Source organism: Ambystoma mexicanum, chromosome 5p (assembly GCF_040938575.1).
Source record: "Ambystoma mexicanum isolate Mex_15411 chromosome 5p, UKY_AmexF1_1, whole genome shotgun sequence".
In the NCBI taxonomy this organism is placed as follows: Eukaryota; Metazoa; Chordata; class Amphibia; order Caudata; family Ambystomatidae; genus Ambystoma; species Ambystoma mexicanum.
Window position 1 is genome coordinate 475804013 of NC_090930.1, and position 17850 is coordinate 475821862.

The 17850-nt window shown below is 39.8% G+C and overlaps 1 protein-coding gene across 6 annotated transcripts in view; it reads right to left on the reverse strand.

Annotated features, from left to right (window-relative positions):
- HTR2C (5-hydroxytryptamine receptor 2C) overlaps positions 1 to 17850 on the reverse strand; it is a 4576123-nt gene that overhangs the window by 3314870 nt on the left and 1243403 nt on the right. For all 6 annotated transcript variants that reach the window (XM_069612886.1, XM_069612885.1, XM_069612883.1 and 3 more), the window contains one exon: positions 5821 to 5880. The gene's annotated coding sequence lies outside the window, so the exon portion shown is untranslated. The remainder of the gene's footprint in view (positions 1 to 5820; positions 5881 to 17850) is intronic.

The following is a 17850-nucleotide window of genomic DNA, read 5'->3' on the forward strand; positions in this document are numbered from 1 at the left end:
TGACTCCTTCTAGAAATGTCTTTTTATCTGTTTTGGCGTCTTGCAACGCATCAATGAGAGATTTCAGAATCACTCCTTCCAGTTCTTTCTCTCTTCCTTTCTTCTCTCCAATGGATTCTATGAAGTTTTCTAAGAGAACAGGCTTGGAATTCATCAGTGCCATAAGTGTTGAAAGGTCTTTGTAATTGTCACTCAGTGACTCGTACAACTTTAAATACAGCGCTAGTGTTAATGCAACTACTGCGATAATTGCTGAGTGCATCTTGGTTCCCTCCTTTCCATTTGCTTCTGGTGTAACTCGTCTTTGGTTTGGCACTTTTGCTCCCCGAAACGGCTTTGGTGATCTTCCTCTGTTCCGAGTTCAATCTGCTCTTTCTGAGTCTTCTAAATCGGACGAGCCAGAGTCATCACTGATGGACATCTGTTTTCTTTTTGTTTACTGTTTAGATTCAGTATGTTTTGTGAGTTTGGGTCAAATGGCAAATTCTTCTCAATGGTTTTTGAGGGGTTGTAGTGGAGCCAAGGCAGCCGATGACGACCCCTCTCCTTCTCTGGTGCAGATGGCATACCCTTGTTTGTATAACCATCCTTATCTTCTACTGCTTTCCCAACTCTTATTCTTTCCAATGTGATGTTTTTTTTATCTGGATATTTACTTCGTTCCAGATGGCTCGATTTGGCCAACAGGCTGCACATATATTGTATGTGTTTTGGTTCACTTATGTTATCAATGGGTTGCCTCATATCTCAACATTTAAATGTGTCACATCGGATTCCATTAAGGCAATACTTTTTGTCGCCCCTTCACCCGCCTGTAAATATTTCCCAGTGGCCCCACTTTCGTTAGGGCGGTCAAGTAGCACCTTTCCCTATTCTGAATCAGTTTCACTAAATAGTGGTGTAATACTTACCACAGCTGATTCAGCTGTTTCAGTTGGGGAGCATGGAAAGGGAGCAGAACTTTCTTCAAGAATATTCACTGTGCTATTCAAAAGGTCGTCATCAGTGATTTTTCCTATTCGATTCATTTTTAAACTCTGATTTGTCATGAGTTCAACATTGCACAATGTCTCTTGCTTTCCAAATATTGAAGCAGGTTGCTCTGTGTTTTTGATTTCTCTAGACTTGTGGGCCATTTTAAAGTTCCTCATTCAGAGTTAGAATAACTCCTTTTCTTCAGGACTCAGGTCAGTGTTTTTTTTGCTGAGCCATTCATTTCCAATCTGTGTACTGGTTTGTTTGTCTGCCTTTAGAGTCTCAGTGCCGCTCATCAATGTACAATTGGGGACGTCTGCCTGGCTTTCTACAGCTGCTCGCGTAACAAGCTCCTCTGCTCCGAGTGGCCGACTCAAGTTTTGTAGTTCATTGCTGCAGACGATGCTCCTTCTTTCTCAAACACAACGTGCTTGTGTGTTGGTAGCAGGCAGCTAGTGATATCTGCTCCACCCGCCACTATTTGGTGATGTTCTTGATCGGCAGAGGACAGCCTCTCATAAGCATTCAAAACCGCAACCGCAACCTTGACATCTACAACGCACTCCAAGGTTTCATGTTCACAGTAAGATGCGAGGAGGGGGATATAACGGGGGATGTGGTGCAGAGTGCCTTATGTTTGCACAGTCAAATAGAAGAGGGTTTTTAAAGCTTGAATTATCCCCACTTTCACTCTCTCCCACTTTGTGCCTCCCGCTCCTGCCTACGTGAGACAGTACTGCAGCTTTGTTAATCACTAATTTGCAGACCTTACTTCATGCTCTCTGTTGTAATCCGTGATCAGAGGTCATTCCTCACACATCCGCGAACACTCTGCAAACACTCTGCGACGCTCTGCGTCCAGAGTGAAGTTTTTAAAGGTGAAGCCAGGTGTTGATAGCAAAAGCAGACTATTGTCCAACATCAGAGCGCCAGGGATCCTTGCAGATTCAAACACCCTGCAAACACTCCCATAGCATGTACAAAGGATCCCTATGGGGTGTGCTTGCTTCATGCTTGGGCATAAAGCAGGTGGGACCCATAGCAATCACTAGCATCTGCGCCGGTATGAAAATCCATGAAGATGTTGGAGCATTCGTATGATGGAGCGGAAGGAGATGGTGGAAATCTAATTTGTTTTCCACTCCTCCTCTCCGCCACACAAATGTTTTAATATTAACCATAACGTAAACAAATTCGTAAAAGCCCAAGGTTTTTACACCATTCATTTATGCTATGTGCTCATGCAATATGAGCTCCTAAGTGACTAATCGTATACATTACTAGACACTACTGACTGCTAGGCCCTTCACCGAATGTATCTGTTGAACGGGCAATGATTTGTATGATAATTACTACTTGACGATGATTATTGCACATTCAAATAACCAATTCCATGTGAAGTTGTGTCTCTGATGTCACCAAGTTATAAAACACAAAACTGCTAGGGAAAGGGAATGGGTTTGTAAAAGTATCCATGACTCAAAATGCTGACTGAACGCAGAGTGACATTATTTTGAAGCCCTGACTCTCACATTCGGAAATGCTCTCGTTCGAAGACAATATTTCCCAGGTTCTGAAAAAAATTCCTCCTTTTCAAGTTGTATGGAGTTGAGGTCTCGTGGGTCTCTATAACTTTCAGAAAGCTACACTATTTTAAGATTTGAGGGTGGGGCTCTTGTGATTTTCCCTGCCACGAGTTGCATCTGCTAAGTCATCAAGCACGAAATAGCGCATGAACAATTATAGATTTCAAACACCTATTGAGGACCCCTGAGGGAAAACAAATCATTCTTGAATCAAGCGTGCGCCTACAGGTTCAGTGTACCGAATAGATGGACTTGTGTATTTACGCACAATTTGCACCATAAACGTGACACTAAGGGGCCGCTTCATGGAATATTTGCCCGATTAAAAGTGACTTTGCACTGCTGAAAAGTGACTTTGCACTGCCGACAGAAACCGTAATTCATGGAACCATGCAATGTGTATTTTTGCAGGACAAAGTCCGGGCAAAGTAATTTTGAACTGCAAAAATGACTATGCGCAGGCTTTGCCCGGTCTTTGCATGGCAAAAATACACTTTGTACGGTTCCATGAATCATGGTTTGTGTCGGCAGTGCAAAGCCACTTTTCGGCAGTGCAAATTCACTTTGAACCGGGCAAATATTCCATGATAAAGGTGTGCAAGAATCTTTCTCCACACAATCTGTTATGCACAAAAGGAAGTATATGGGACACCATGAACTGATGTAGGGGGGTTCCTAGTGAAATATCAGTGTCATTATCGTGTTCATGCATTAGTTCGCCCTGGCTTCTCTTGCTCCTGTATTTAAAAGGTTATCTCATCCACTAAAGATAATTTTGCTGGGCAGATGAACAATGCCATTCTGAGCCGTGTTATTATCTAGGTGATAAGCCCCATACTGGGCTCAACATGAAGACAGTGATATGCAAGCTACTGAAACGAATAGATTTTAAAGTCTGAAGAAAAATTCAATCGCGCTCTTACATTTTTCCTCAATGCGAAAATGAAAAAGGCTGATTTAATTAAATATGAACTTGAACTGCTGTAGACAACTCTTAATAAATGGATTGACAGTACATTCTTTTAAGGCTAATTATATTGGACAATATTTAAAGGCTTGCTTAGGAAGATTTATATATAAACCTGCCATTCTTGCAAACGGGATTGGAATCATAACGATTATACACTTTCAGAAAAAGGTGTACAAATCTGTCCATCTTTTCTTTAAAAAGTTCATGTAGCGTTTACTTTGAAAAATATGTGCAATTCGTTTTGCATAAAATACCAGGTATTTTGGTAAAGGACAGGAGCTCCAGTGGGATAACATTGTATTTTGGAATTTTCATGCTAAGAGGTTTTTACAAAAGGTACATGCACTTTTTGGAATGAAAAACACCAAGGTATTCCTTGTGTTTGAGCGATGGCATACAGATACAGATACAGGAACACGCACAACTGAACAGTCTCGTATGTCTCACTGGACGGCACAATCTGATCCCAACAAACTAGCCATCAAGGCTCACAGCAGGTGTCATGGCAATTGTAGCCATTATGCTGAGGGTCTGATTGACAACGCAATTTTCAATTGGAGGTTCCCATTAAAAATTGCTTTTTCACTGATAGTTTTATAACCATACCATGAATGTTTTCTGCCGGTGTCTTAAGCCGCTGCCAAAAATATTATTTATCTTTGGTGTGTCACAAGCTAATATTATTTACTTATTTACTTCAACATCATGTTACCGCTGAGCACATGCATGGAATATTCCACGCGCACAACGCCGACTGATATGCATTCTTTTTTGCATAGCAATTAGCTCTTCACCTGAGAGGTAAAGGGCACTTGTGTGTGGCGTGTACATGGCGTTGGAGTAAATAGCCGGTTGCAGACGCCGGATGTCTACATTTGGATTTGCAACATGTGCGTTGTGATGCGCACGCTAAAAATATTCGGTCGCAGCACTCTTGCTGGGGGCTTCAAAAACATTAAGCAAAAAAACAGTAATTGTTTTACTAGGAAAAAATCATGAGGTATAAAATCCAAGAGCAAATGGAAATAGCATAGGTTAGATTCAGTTCTTGTGTCAATATCTGAGTGTTCCTCATGCTTACACAATGTTGTCACAGGCCGAAGAATTAAGAGATTACATGAAAGTAAGTAAACACCAAAATAAAGTAGTTCATTTGAGTCAAAAGACAGAGGTTGGAGGAAGGCTACGGGTCTATCACAGAGAAATCCCTCCCCCTAGGCAGCTGATATTTCTCTACATAGCAATGCAGAAGTGCAAGGGAAACCTCACAAGTGCAGGGAAAGTTCAAATTGTAGGACCATGGGCCTAAGTGCAAGTTCTCTACTCAACAAAAATGTGTTAGGTCACCCGTTTGGGTTCATGCACAAAGCTACACACAGTTCCATGATATTTTCGCAGTCCAGGACACTTTAGCTTGGTGTCCAGGTGACAGTTGACTGTTTTCCCATTTGACCCAGTTGAATTTTCAGGTTTAAGTAATTGGTATACGACCCACACAGGCAAAGGCAGTATATAGGGTGCGGAACACGTTGCAGTCTTGGCTCAACCAAGAGCCCACCGCAGTGTCAGATCCTTGCGAGCCCACTGGAGGGCCAGGTTTTTTATGGGTCCACCACAGAGTCAGGATTTTTAGCATCACACCACAGTCTCATGGTTCTTTGGAGACCACCATAGGCTCATATTTCTTGGAAGCGGACCACAGGGTTAGGTTTCATTTGAACCCACCAAAGCCTCTGGTTTTAACCATGCCAAATCACATTGGTAATAATGCACAGTAAGTGTTTCAGTAAAATTCCCTCTCTTACTCATTAATGATGATCCCTTCCTCCTCTTTTCTTTCTCTCTCTGCAAAAGCCAACCACTTAACAAACACTCTTCCCTGTCCCATATCACTGGATCTTTCCCTCCCCCAGCTACAACCACTCAATTACCCTCCCGCCTTCCACCTCCTTGGCCTTGCTCCTCTCTATTTTGCTTCTCTCATCTCACCTTATACACCATCAGGTTCTCTCTGCTCTCAACACCTTCTTCTTCTCACCATGACTAAACATGTGGCCTTACCTCCAAGTCTTAGAATGCTCTCCAAATTAGCAAGTATATATTACATGCTATATATTTAACATGTACATTAAGAGTGTGTAAAATGTAGCAAACTTTGTAGAGCTCTTAATTCATATGATGTTTTCTTTATCCCTCTCAACCCTTATCTTACACAGTTTATACAAATTCCACTAACAATGGATCACATTTTTAAAAAGTACTATGTTTACCAATTTGATCTTTCCTTACCTTCCAGAATCTTCTGAACAAAAAACCATTGACATTCCGGTGCAGTTCACCATGGATTTACTAATGGAAAAAAATGAATATTTTGTGATATCACCTTTTTTTCAAATTACCTTTAAAATGCTGGTATCCAATTATTTGAAAGCAACGAATAAAAAACATATGAACAAATCATGAATGCACTACTGCACAAACTTAAATACAAGACTATTTTGGACAAGAATGTAAGGGTATGCAAAATCCACAATTTCAATTGCATCGATTTTGCAAACTTATGCACCAAACCTCAATACATTCATAAAATTATTGAACATAAGGGAAATGAAAAATTAATACAGGTGAATGAGTGACATTCAGGAGAAACCCTTCAAAATCCTAAAAAAAATAATAAATATGCAGCAATATCTGAAAAATGTAAATATGTTTTGAAACTTTTTGTTTAAATTTAACTTAGTGAAAAGAATACATATAAAGGACCTATTACAAAAGTGACATGAAATGAAAGTTTAAGTACACTATATATAAAATAAACTGATTATCATGTGAAAGGTGACAAGAAATTAAGGTACACTCTTTTTGTGTTGAAAATTAAAACAAATCATATATTCTTTTGAACTATTAATGAAATCAGAAACTACACACACTCGTAAGGAAGCATCTTGTTGAAGCATTGTTTGTCTGCTTGGAGTCTCTGATCATCTGACGTTGGATTCGTTTCGCCGGATTGTGCTGGATTGTGCTTGTTGCTTAAATAGCAACGTTACTGAGGTTAAGGCACACCCTTTTTGGTGCTGCCTACTGCAGTGTGTGTCCTACTAATACAAGCACACTCGCGCATTCGCACGCGCACTCGTGAGGAAACAACTAGTTGAAGCATTGCTTGTCCGGTTGGGGTCTCTGATCATCCGACGTTGGATTTGTTTTGTTGGATTGTGCTGGATTGTGCTTGTTGCTTTAATAGCAACGTTACTGAGGTGAAGGCACGCCCTTTTTGGTGTCGTCTACTGCAGTGTACGTCCTACTAATACGAGCATGTTCGCGCACCCGCACACGCACATTTGTGAGAAAGCATCTTGTTGAAGCATTGCTTGTTTGCTTAGCCGTACAGTTGTGGTGTGGCGGGAAAAACCTTTTTCATTGTGTAACAATTGACATTGCTTTAGGTGATATAACAATTGAAACTGATCTTTTGTAGTGAACAGAGTTTATGTTTGCTTTTTACATACTTAACTCAGTCATGCCAAATCAGTTAGGCAAAACAACTACAATGTTGAGAACTGGTGAGATACATACAGCCCATATCACTATTACAGTAACACCAGTAAATTCATTAAAGACCACATGTAGTTTTGGGCTTCCTGTTACTTCGCATGTAAATGCTGGGTGGTTGCCAGGAACTGGACAAAGCAACATGGCATCCTTGTCTAGAGCTGGTGTGCCCCGGTATAAAAAACCTGCAAATAGGAAATCTTGCTCTGCTGACTTTTTTGCCGGAACACGATGCGCTTTCTGATCAAACCATTCTTCATTCAGCCGAGAATGAACTGAAATCTCATCCTTCAAGTGACAAAGTTGACGCCGCGCAAAACCACTCGGTGTTTAGTCACAAAGCTTCAGAAATGTCAATATTCGCAAGTCAATGTGAATCCCCGATTTCAATCGGCAGTGATTTACGATCGCAGAGAGCAAATAACTCTTCAGACCTATCAGTTTGTTCAAAGTCCTTATCCTATGCACATCCAACCCCGCGTCCAAGAAATCAATCTGAAACACAATTAGATCTAAAGTCAAACTCTAGTATGCTTGAATTGACGCTCACTGCTATTAACACCTCTCTACTGGGTTTGTTTAGGCTTTTTGAGTCACTTGATGCTAAAGTGTCAGCACAATCGACTCAACTTGATCATCTCGTGGCAGGAATGCCGACATTAGTAGACCTTCTTGTTTAGAAGGTGAATGCATCCAATCAAACTGTGGAGATACAACAATCTGCCGCTGCAGAACCTTCTGTTGTTTCAGCCCTTCTCATTATTCCTCATATTATTTGGCCTGTAGAGGAACCTATTATCTTGATTCATGATGAAGTAACAAACATTTCATGGGCCAGTATAGAACCAGTAGAGGAGGATTCACTGGCCCTACCAAACTTAGCTGTAACTAATAAAGACTCTTTGAAAAAGTTGCAAATGGTGTGTGGTGCCATTTCCAAAAAGAAAGCAAAAAACCCTGTCATGCAACTAAAAAAGTCAAAAAATTAATGTGAAAAACCCTAGAAATAGTCTGTCTACTTTCTTTTGTGCATTGACGGCTCCTACAGGTAGTAACATCATAAAGCTAATGCAAACATTAAAAAGACTTGGGTTGGCAAAAAAGTACAGCGGGGTTCAGCGCAAGGACCTGCGTCACTTTGGGGGGTGTTAAAAGCGCTCCAGGTGGATGCAGAAGTGGAAACTTGCCAAGTGTTCCACCAGGTAAGTGAGACAAAAAGGGGTTGTTTTGCAAACACAATGCGCAAAGAAACAAGATGAAATACAATTGGTTTGGTATTTAATCAGATCTGATGTAGCATGACACATGTTTTGAGCAACTTGCTCTTCTACTGAGGCTACAGATTTGTGTACATTGAACATAAAAAAGTACAAGAAAATTAAACATAGTACATGTAAAAGACCCAAATGACAAGGCGAAACAATTAGGTGGTCAAAACAACAAATCAAAGTGCTAATGCATTTTCTTTAATTATGTTTTCCCTACCCTTTTTCCCTATATCCACATTGGCAATGACTGAATTGGATTAACTTCAATCATATGGGTTGTATATTCTTTTGTTTCAAAATATTGTTCCATTGGCACAATGCAATCATCTTGCACAACTCTGTTGACAACCCTTGCATTGAATGACTACTTTGATTTGTTCTACTGTAGCCTCAGTAGAAGAGCAAGTCGCTCGAAACACGTGTCGGGCTACATCGGATCTGATTAAATACCAAACCAATTGTATTTCATCTTGTTTCTGTGCGCAGTGTGTTTGCAAAACAACCCCTTTTTTAATGCAAACATTACCCTCTGTGAGCTACACCGGTTGTACTGACACCTGTAAATATTCTGGAAATACCAATAGGAAATAAACCAGCCACAGACATATTGCAAATAGTCTTTCACGAACATCTCTATTGGATTATACTCCACTGAACGATTTGGTTCAAGTAATTGAACAGTCAGGGCATAAAGATTTACAAAACAGCGGTGCAAAGTCTGTACAACATTCTAAAGTGACGATTGCTCCACCGATAATATTGCAGGATCAAGGCATGGCTTACTCGATTGAGAAAAATAAAAAGCAGTGGACATCTATTTAGAAAAGAGGTTGTCCCAATTAATATCTACCTCACCACCACAAATACCCCAACTAAATTCTTAATCGATCATCAAAGCACACTTAGTAGAATTGGATAAGCAATTAGATACAGCACAGTTAAATTCTGTTCAACATAAAGACCAGTTAAATGTATTGATAAATGCATCCCTGGAAGTTAAGCAACACACAGCATCATTACTGACCGATAAAAAGGTGCTGAATCATACAAAAACAAACAATGCTCAATTTTCATTAAAGAAATGCCACCCCTTGATCCTGAAATGTCGAGGTGGCCCATTTCGAACTTATGTCCTGAACAGAAGCAGTGTATTAAATATTTTTAATGATGTGGTAGATCTAGAAGATATTGATACTGGAGACATAAAGCAGGTGGAATTTCTGACACCGATCTTTCATTAGTGAGATTGTGGATACCTTCTGGTGTGGTGTTCAACACCATTTGGAAATCAAGGAAGACGCTGTTTGATATGGGTTTCCTAGTTGCCCAAGATCCAGCGTGAGAACAAACTTATCATGGTGAGTCTGTGCTGAATAAAGCAGCAGACAGTTAAAGGAATATGTCTTATCCAATGAACACATAACCATCAAATAATGATAGTCTGACTAACTTCTATCTCGCAAGTTGGAATACACATGGAAACTCGCACCTTCAAACTTCCTTAACTAAGCTGTCTATGACATTTGACATATTGGCGTTGCAGATGACGTGGCTTACTACTGACCCTATATGGGACAACTATGAAATTGCTTTACTGCCAGCCCGCACCGTAGATAAAAGAAGACCGTATTTGTGCCTTTTGGTAGCCGTAAGAATGAGTGCAGTATTCTCTGTTTTTGCATGGGTTTCGTTTAGCCCTTTTCTTCAATTAGTTAAAATTTCTTGGTAGCAATATAATATTGCTTTGATAAACATCTATCGTAATCCAGTAGGGAGGATTGATGGCATATTTTATCTTGAGTTGACCAACTGATGACAGAAAATATAACAGCCACTATATTAGTGGGCGATCTAAACTTGCATTAATAAGAAAAAAGGTCACAAATTACAAGAAGTCAAGAGATGGACATCTTTTATGGTAGAACGTAGCTTTTGTAGAGTGAATGGTTCAGTCCCAGGTGACATACCTACTAAAGTCACATGGCAAAGAAATCTGTCGTCTAGTATCATTGACTATATTTATGTGGATGCTAGTTGGTTTTTGACGTTATTGACTTTTGAAATTGTAAATCACGAATCGAGCGATCATAATCTCTTAGAGCTCAAATGGAGGCGGTTGACAGATGGGACAAATGCACCGAAACAATGGATTAAGCAAATTATAACCATCAATTGTGCAAAAACCCACTTTCAATGGTCTGAACCCAAGTTATTTACTCTTAATAACTCAATTGATACCAATGTAAATAAGTCCATACCTGACCAATATACTAACGTTTTGGCTAAATATAAAGATACTTCCTCAATGATTGGTCCACAAACTTTCCGACATACTCATGTATATGATGAACAGGTTAGGTACAGATGAATAGAATATCGACAAGAAAGGAAACGTATTTGTAAATTACCAAATGCAGATCAAACAGTATATGAAATATGGATTTTGCTGAACAATCATTCTTGTAATACTCAAGCAGTGGTACATACCAATGCAGTAAATGAGCGCCAATGGGTTCATTATTACACAAGTTTATATGCAGATGAAGAATTTAGTAACGCAAGTTATCCTTTACAATCTACTTCTTCTTAGAAAGTCGATTGTACAGTTTTGATGGTGGAGGCATTAATTTAAAAAGCCAGTTCTACGCGAGCTGCTGTTCCGGATGGGCTTCACAATTCCATGTTAAAAGCAAACCCTCATTTGTGGGCAACAATTTTGTACAAAATATTTCAACAAATACTTGTCAGTCGAGTAATTCCATCATCTTGGACAACATTGTTAATCGTCCCTATTTTTAAAAAAGGGAGATAGATTACTACCTCAGAACTTCCACCCAATTACCTTGCTGGATACCCCAGGCAAAATATTTGCCAGATTGATTTTGCGTGATTTCAATTCTTGGAAAATTATCGAGACCCAAATCCATCCGGCTTTGTTGCCGGTATGAGCACTGCCATGAATTTGATGTATTTAAATGAATTGAAGTCACAATGTCAGAGCATGAAACAGGCCATTAACTTTGTGTTTGTAGATTTAAATTGTATCTTTGACTCTCTCTCATCTTCTGCTAATGTCCAAACTACACAGAGATAAGAGTCCAGGCACACTGTCCGATATAATCTATGCCTTCCATTCAAACACATCAATACAAATTAGGCTTACTCTAGAAGCGATACTATCTGCCCCTATTTCAACATTTCGAGGCCTTAAACAAGGCTGTCTATTTGATTCAGCAATTTTCAATTATTTTCTTCACAATGTTAAATCAGCATTTCAAGAAGTCTGTTCTGATTCCCCAAAACTTGATAATCAGCCTATTAAATCATTAATTTACGCTGATGATCTTGTACTCGAAGACCCCGATTGGTCTTCAGAAGTTATTAACAGCCTTTGATATTTACATCAAGCGAAATTAATTAAAAGTGAACACCGATAAAACACAGATAGTCACATATTCACCAACAAAGTCCCAGAGAGCTCAGATGGTCAATTAACAAAATTAAATTAGCAATTGTCCCAAGGTATAAGTACCTAGGAATGGCATTTGAAGGTGTTGTCTTGACTAAAGGCCAGATGGAGAGTGTTGATAGTAAGTTGGACACAGCCATCTCGCAGACAAATATTATACTGTATCGATATGGTAAATTCTTGCTAATAACTGCGCTTTCATTTTGGAATATGAAGGTTACACCATGTCTATTATATGGACTAGAAACAGGGGTACAATTTTCGAGTCAGCTGTTAGATAAACTAGAAGCTAAATTCTGGAAACAAGTCCTACATCTCCCACAATCAACACCTGTCTCTTGGTTGCGATATGAGTTGGGTTTGACTTCTCTCAATGCTCTCTATCAATGGTGATTATGTAACCTTTTTAGAAAATGCTTGATTTCTACACACTCAAATGTAATGCTGAAAGTATTCTCACCTATTTATTTTCATCTGAACATCTATTTGCACAAAAGTGGATAATGGGTGTTATCGGCATGCTATCGTATGCGGACGTGTCCATTGAAATGCTACTTTCAAACCCAGATAAGTCAAAGAGAAATATTTATCAAGAGGATTGGATTAAAAAAAGAGAAATTTGCTTAAATTACAAACAGTCATCAAATTTAAGGTTTGCTCCCAAGAAATTACGATCTATGGCCTTTTACCTTTGGAAAGCTCCATCGTCTCGCCATCGATCTGCTATGTTGCATTTCAATCTGAACTTGTGGCCTACAAAAGATGTCCGATCAACACGCAAAATTATACCAATGGATCAGAATTTTTGTTGGTTTTGTCTGAACTATTCCTGTAAAGAAACATTGGAACACTTGATTTCACTATGCCCAGTCCTTGTTGGCTTATGAAGAATTCATTTTTCTAAACACTGTAATTATCTTGGTTCACTGTGCAAATATGATCGGTGGTCTCTATTGGTATCAACATCTTTCACTTCTATTCAAATTGCTTTAGTTAGCTTTTTAAATGCATTAGATCTTGACAAGGTTTCTCTTTAGATTCATGTTGAGGACAAAAAAGATAGAAACTGATAATTGACAACATTTTATTTTTGGTTTGTTTTGGCTTGATTTTTATTAATTTTGAGAACTGTTCAATTAATTTGTATTCTGCTTGTCTCTTGTTAGAAATCATGTCAATTTTATCATTTGTATATATTACATGTTACTGTATGATCAAATAATTAGATTTATATTGAAAAGTTGATTTAATTCAGCTAGATCAATAACAAAAAAAGAAATCAGAAACTACGTTGGCAAAATAAAATAAATGTAAATTGGGATCATTGAGGACATAATGGGCAGTGTGTTCTTTGAGGGGAACATTACATGTTGGCCAATGATGAACCATGTATAATGTTGCATTGCCGGGACACTAAAAGAAACGGGGTAATGAACACCAACCCAGATTATTCCTCAGAATGGACATTCATGGAGCAAATGGGCTTAGTCTCTAAAGCTGAAATAGATTCAGGTGCTCTTGAAGCATGGTCATAACACCATGAAAAAGGTTGAACTTCTGGATAACATCAACATGTTTTGGTCAAAGGTACTTTAAAAGGCCATTTGATAGAGGAGAGGTGGCAATCTGAAATGATGTTGTCAGTGGCCATAGGATTGAATGTTAATGTAACAAACAATTGGGCCTGGAAACAAATGGCTGTGCAGTAGGATTGCCTTTGATATTGGTAGTACAACTATGTAATCTCTTCAAACTGTGAATGTAACATTCTCTGTAGATGTTTTGTCAGCTAAATAAGAGATAATCAATAACACAGTATATATAGTATTCAGTCAGAGGTAAAACACCAAACAGTGGTCTGAGCAGTCACTAAACTTCCTTCTATGACTAAATGTTTTAGAGGTTTATCTAAGATAGACATCACTTCAACTCCCACAATGCATGAAACAAAAATCAAAGACTGGGAATATGGTGTCCTGTTGTTACAAATATCAACATCTGCACTGAGGGACCTAAAGGGGCAACAGCTGGGCATTACTAAGCCACCAGTACAGAATAATCTGGGTGAACCTGTGATGTCTTAATAATTATTTTCTTTCAACTACCAAGTGAGGCGTGAAGGGCAGGATGCCAGGACAAGTAGTGCGGGTGCAGGTGTGGGTTAGGATATTTTCAGGATGGGCCTTTAAGGGCACCCTGCAATGAATGTTCTGGAGCAATGGGTCATTTCTACCTCCTTTGAAGTGGGCACCTGGAAAATCTTGGTACAGATAGAATTCATGCAATAAATAATCATATACAATAATGGTATTGCCATTGGGAAGTTGCATTATAAAATGTGCATCACATCAAAATACTGCAAATTCAATATACACAGATACATCAGGTATGACATGAAGTCTTGCAGCTATAGTTGATTGAAGACCCATGATTAATATTATAACGTGTTATCTAGTAGCTGTCATGCAAGTGTCACAAAGCATATTTTAATGTACTGCATATTGATGCAGCAGAAAAGTAACAGAATATATGTTGTTATACTTTTGTTATACATTCTAAAGAGCAGAAACATTTATTAGCATGTGGGTAGCATTACTGACCTCCACTCAACCTATCAGTATGCTAGAATGCAGTAAATAGCTACAGGTATTGACTTATTTAGAAAAGGGGATACCAGTTCTCGCCTGCGGATATCCTCTCCCCAACCCCCAAGGACCTTCCACACACGTGATACTCCCTGGCATCTCCACCCAGGGTCAGGATCCAAAAGCGATGACCTTTCCCAGGTCATTTGCACAGAGGATCCAAGAGGAGTAGTTGTGAGTATACCCTCAGGATTCTCACACAGTATGCCACTAGTGCCACCTCACTATTCCTTGTTGCAGTACCCCACTACCCACCTCACTCATCCCCATTGAAGTACCCCACTACCGCACCCCCATCTTCTTCATCACAGTCCTCCTCCAACTCCAGCTCACTCTTCTTCATCCCATTTCCTAACTACACCACCTCACTCTCCTTCATCACTGCCCTCCATTACCACCACTTCACTCTTCCTTGTCACAGTCCCCGAATAACCACACCTTGCTTTTCCACTTCACAGCCCTCCACTACCACCGCATCGCTCTTCTTAGTCACAGTCCACCACTACCACCATCTTACTCTTCCTCCTTGCAGTTCTCCACTATCTCCACCTCACTCTTCTTCATCACAGTCCCCCACTTTGCCCATCTCATTCGCCTTGATCACAATACCCCACTAACTCTATCTCACTCTTCTGCCTCACAGTTCCCCACAAACTCCACCTCACCCTTCCTCATCAGAGTCACAAACTACCCTACCCACTCTTCCTCATCAAAGTCCCCCACGAACACCCCCTCACTCTCCTTTATAACTATCCTCCACTAGCTCCACCTCACTCTTCAGCATTGGAGTATCCATCTAAATCCACCCCACTCTTCCTCGTCATAGTCCTCCACTACCCCAGCTCACTCTTCCTTGTCACAGTACCCCACTAACTGCACCTCATTCTTCCTCATCGCATTACAGCACTAACTACACCTCACTCTTCCTAATCCCAGTACCCCACTAATTCAACCTCACTCTTACTTGTCACAGCTCCCCATTAACTCCACCTCACTTATGATTGTCACAGTACCCCACTACCACACCTCCCCCTTCCTCATCACAGCCAACCACTAAATCCACTTCACTTATCTTCATCACAGTCTCCAACTCCCCCACCTCACTCTTACTCATCGCAGTCCCCTACTAACACCACTTCACTCGTCCTCATCACAATCCCCACTAACCACACCTTGCTCTTTTTCACAGCCCTCTACTACCACCATGTCTCTCTTCTTCATTACAGTCCCCGCACACCACCAACTCACTCTTCCTCGTGACAGCCTCGCACTAACTCCACCTCACTCTAATAATAATAATGTATGTAAATATGTTCTATGTAAAAGTGCTTTGGATTAAAGTGCTATATAAATAACAAATGTTTGTTCTTCTTTGTAACACAACCCTGTTAGGCAGAATCACCTGCAGTACTCTTTGGGAACACTACAGGCCAGACTTATCTCAAGAGTTTAAGTGATGTAAGTAATTTCAATCCGGCACTTCACCTAAGTCAATGCCTAGAGTGTAGTGCACAACTGAAATCCTTATTTAATTATTTGTGTCTATAAGTTCTTTTATTCTGAAAGATGTATCACTTATATCACGCCCCTCTCTTTGGACCCCCCCTGTCACACTGAACCAGGAATCAGGCTGGTTTGCAAAGTTAAAATATTTATTTATGTATTTCACAATGCAATCAAAATATTTTTAATGGGTATACAATAATCACCAATGGGGTGATGTCACACTAAGCAATCTCTTTAATCACAAGGAGTTTCAGGAATGCAGAATTCAAGCAAATGTATCAATCCCAATTCCCCCCCAGCAACACAAGAGAAAAACTGGAATGATTGGCAAGCTGTCAACATGGTTTCAAGTTGTCTTTGAACGGATTGGGTAAAACACTAAATTTGGTTTAAATCACTGAAATTGTTTAAATTCTAATGAGAGCTGCTTTATATGGTTGCAGACAAACACTAGCAATAATTTGACACCAATGAGCAATGTGCAAACTGAAATTTCAGGTCAGGTGCAATGAAAAGCTATTTTACACATTATAGATTTTGCCAAAACAAAAATTTGCAGCAAACTTTTCTGTGCGCGGTAAACATGATCGCGGGAGAACCATAAGGATTTGAGATGCGGTTTTTGGTTCTATGGAAAGCTGTGGATGTTAGCAGACATTTAAATTGTTTCTTGCATACAATTTGAAGAAGTTTGGACGTTTTTGTGGAGGTCATTTTTTTCAGATAGGCGTAACAATGAGAAACAGGGATGCGCATTTAAAAGACAAACAGGGTTTCTTTACACTAGGGTCAGACTATGAAGAAGCAATTGCTACACGGAAGCTCAGCCACTTGATCAAGGCAACTGCCAGCCAAGACGCTTGCCTTCTTCAGATGCAATATATCAGCGCAAAGATAATTTTAACAATATTAGTACAGAAGGAATATAGGATAAGATGGAAATTTCAGGCAATTCAAAAAGATTTCTAACAATGCAGGTTTCTAAAGATAAGATAGGATGCATGTAGATAGGGATTACTATGGACAGTATATATGATAGTGATACAGTCCTTTCTTTAGATACTCACTATATAGGCTTGAACAGAACCATCAGGGATTCAGGTCAGGGATTCTAGGATTCTGCTCGGCACACCGGACTGGACAGGGTCTCCAATCAGCAAGGCGCTCTGGTCACCGCATGACAGAACTGGACTGGATCTGCAATGGCTCTCTGGTCACAGCACAGCATGGCACAAGATTGGGATTAATCTGCCCTGGTTCTGCAGATAATTATTTGGGAGGCAAGCAGTACAGCACAGCCCGGCTGCTTCTTTTGTTTCCCCTTTAAGTTTGTGGGATGGGTTCTGGAAGTTAAGGCTCAGCTGAAAGTGGTTCAGCTATGCAATGAGCCTTTCTGCTTGCAAAGTCTGGAGTCTGGAATATGGATAGTTCTCCTTCAGGGTGCTTCGCCAAGATCGGGATGGTGGGTTGATCTGTCTGTGTTTCTAAGTCCTCAGCTGTCTCTATTTATGCATTTGATAAAGGGGTGTGTATTCTGAATTATCATAAGCGTGCCCCCTAAGCTAGCTATAGGCTAAAGTCTCCCCTCTCCCTTGATTGGAGGGGAAAAAAGGTGTCACCATGATGATGTGGGTTTATGATTCAGAGAATCCTCCCCTTGACTTTTGAACATGAAATCTACTTTTAATATAATACATATTTACAATTTTGCAGACTTTATAACAATAACATATCTAGATCACATATTTTGTGGAGTAAAGGCTCTTCCAAGCCCCGTCATGGTAGGATCCCTTTTGGGCCAGAACACAATACCTAGTTTATCAAAAATGTTGTTCAACTGTGCGCATTACCTATGTGCATAAGTGTGTGAAGTTTC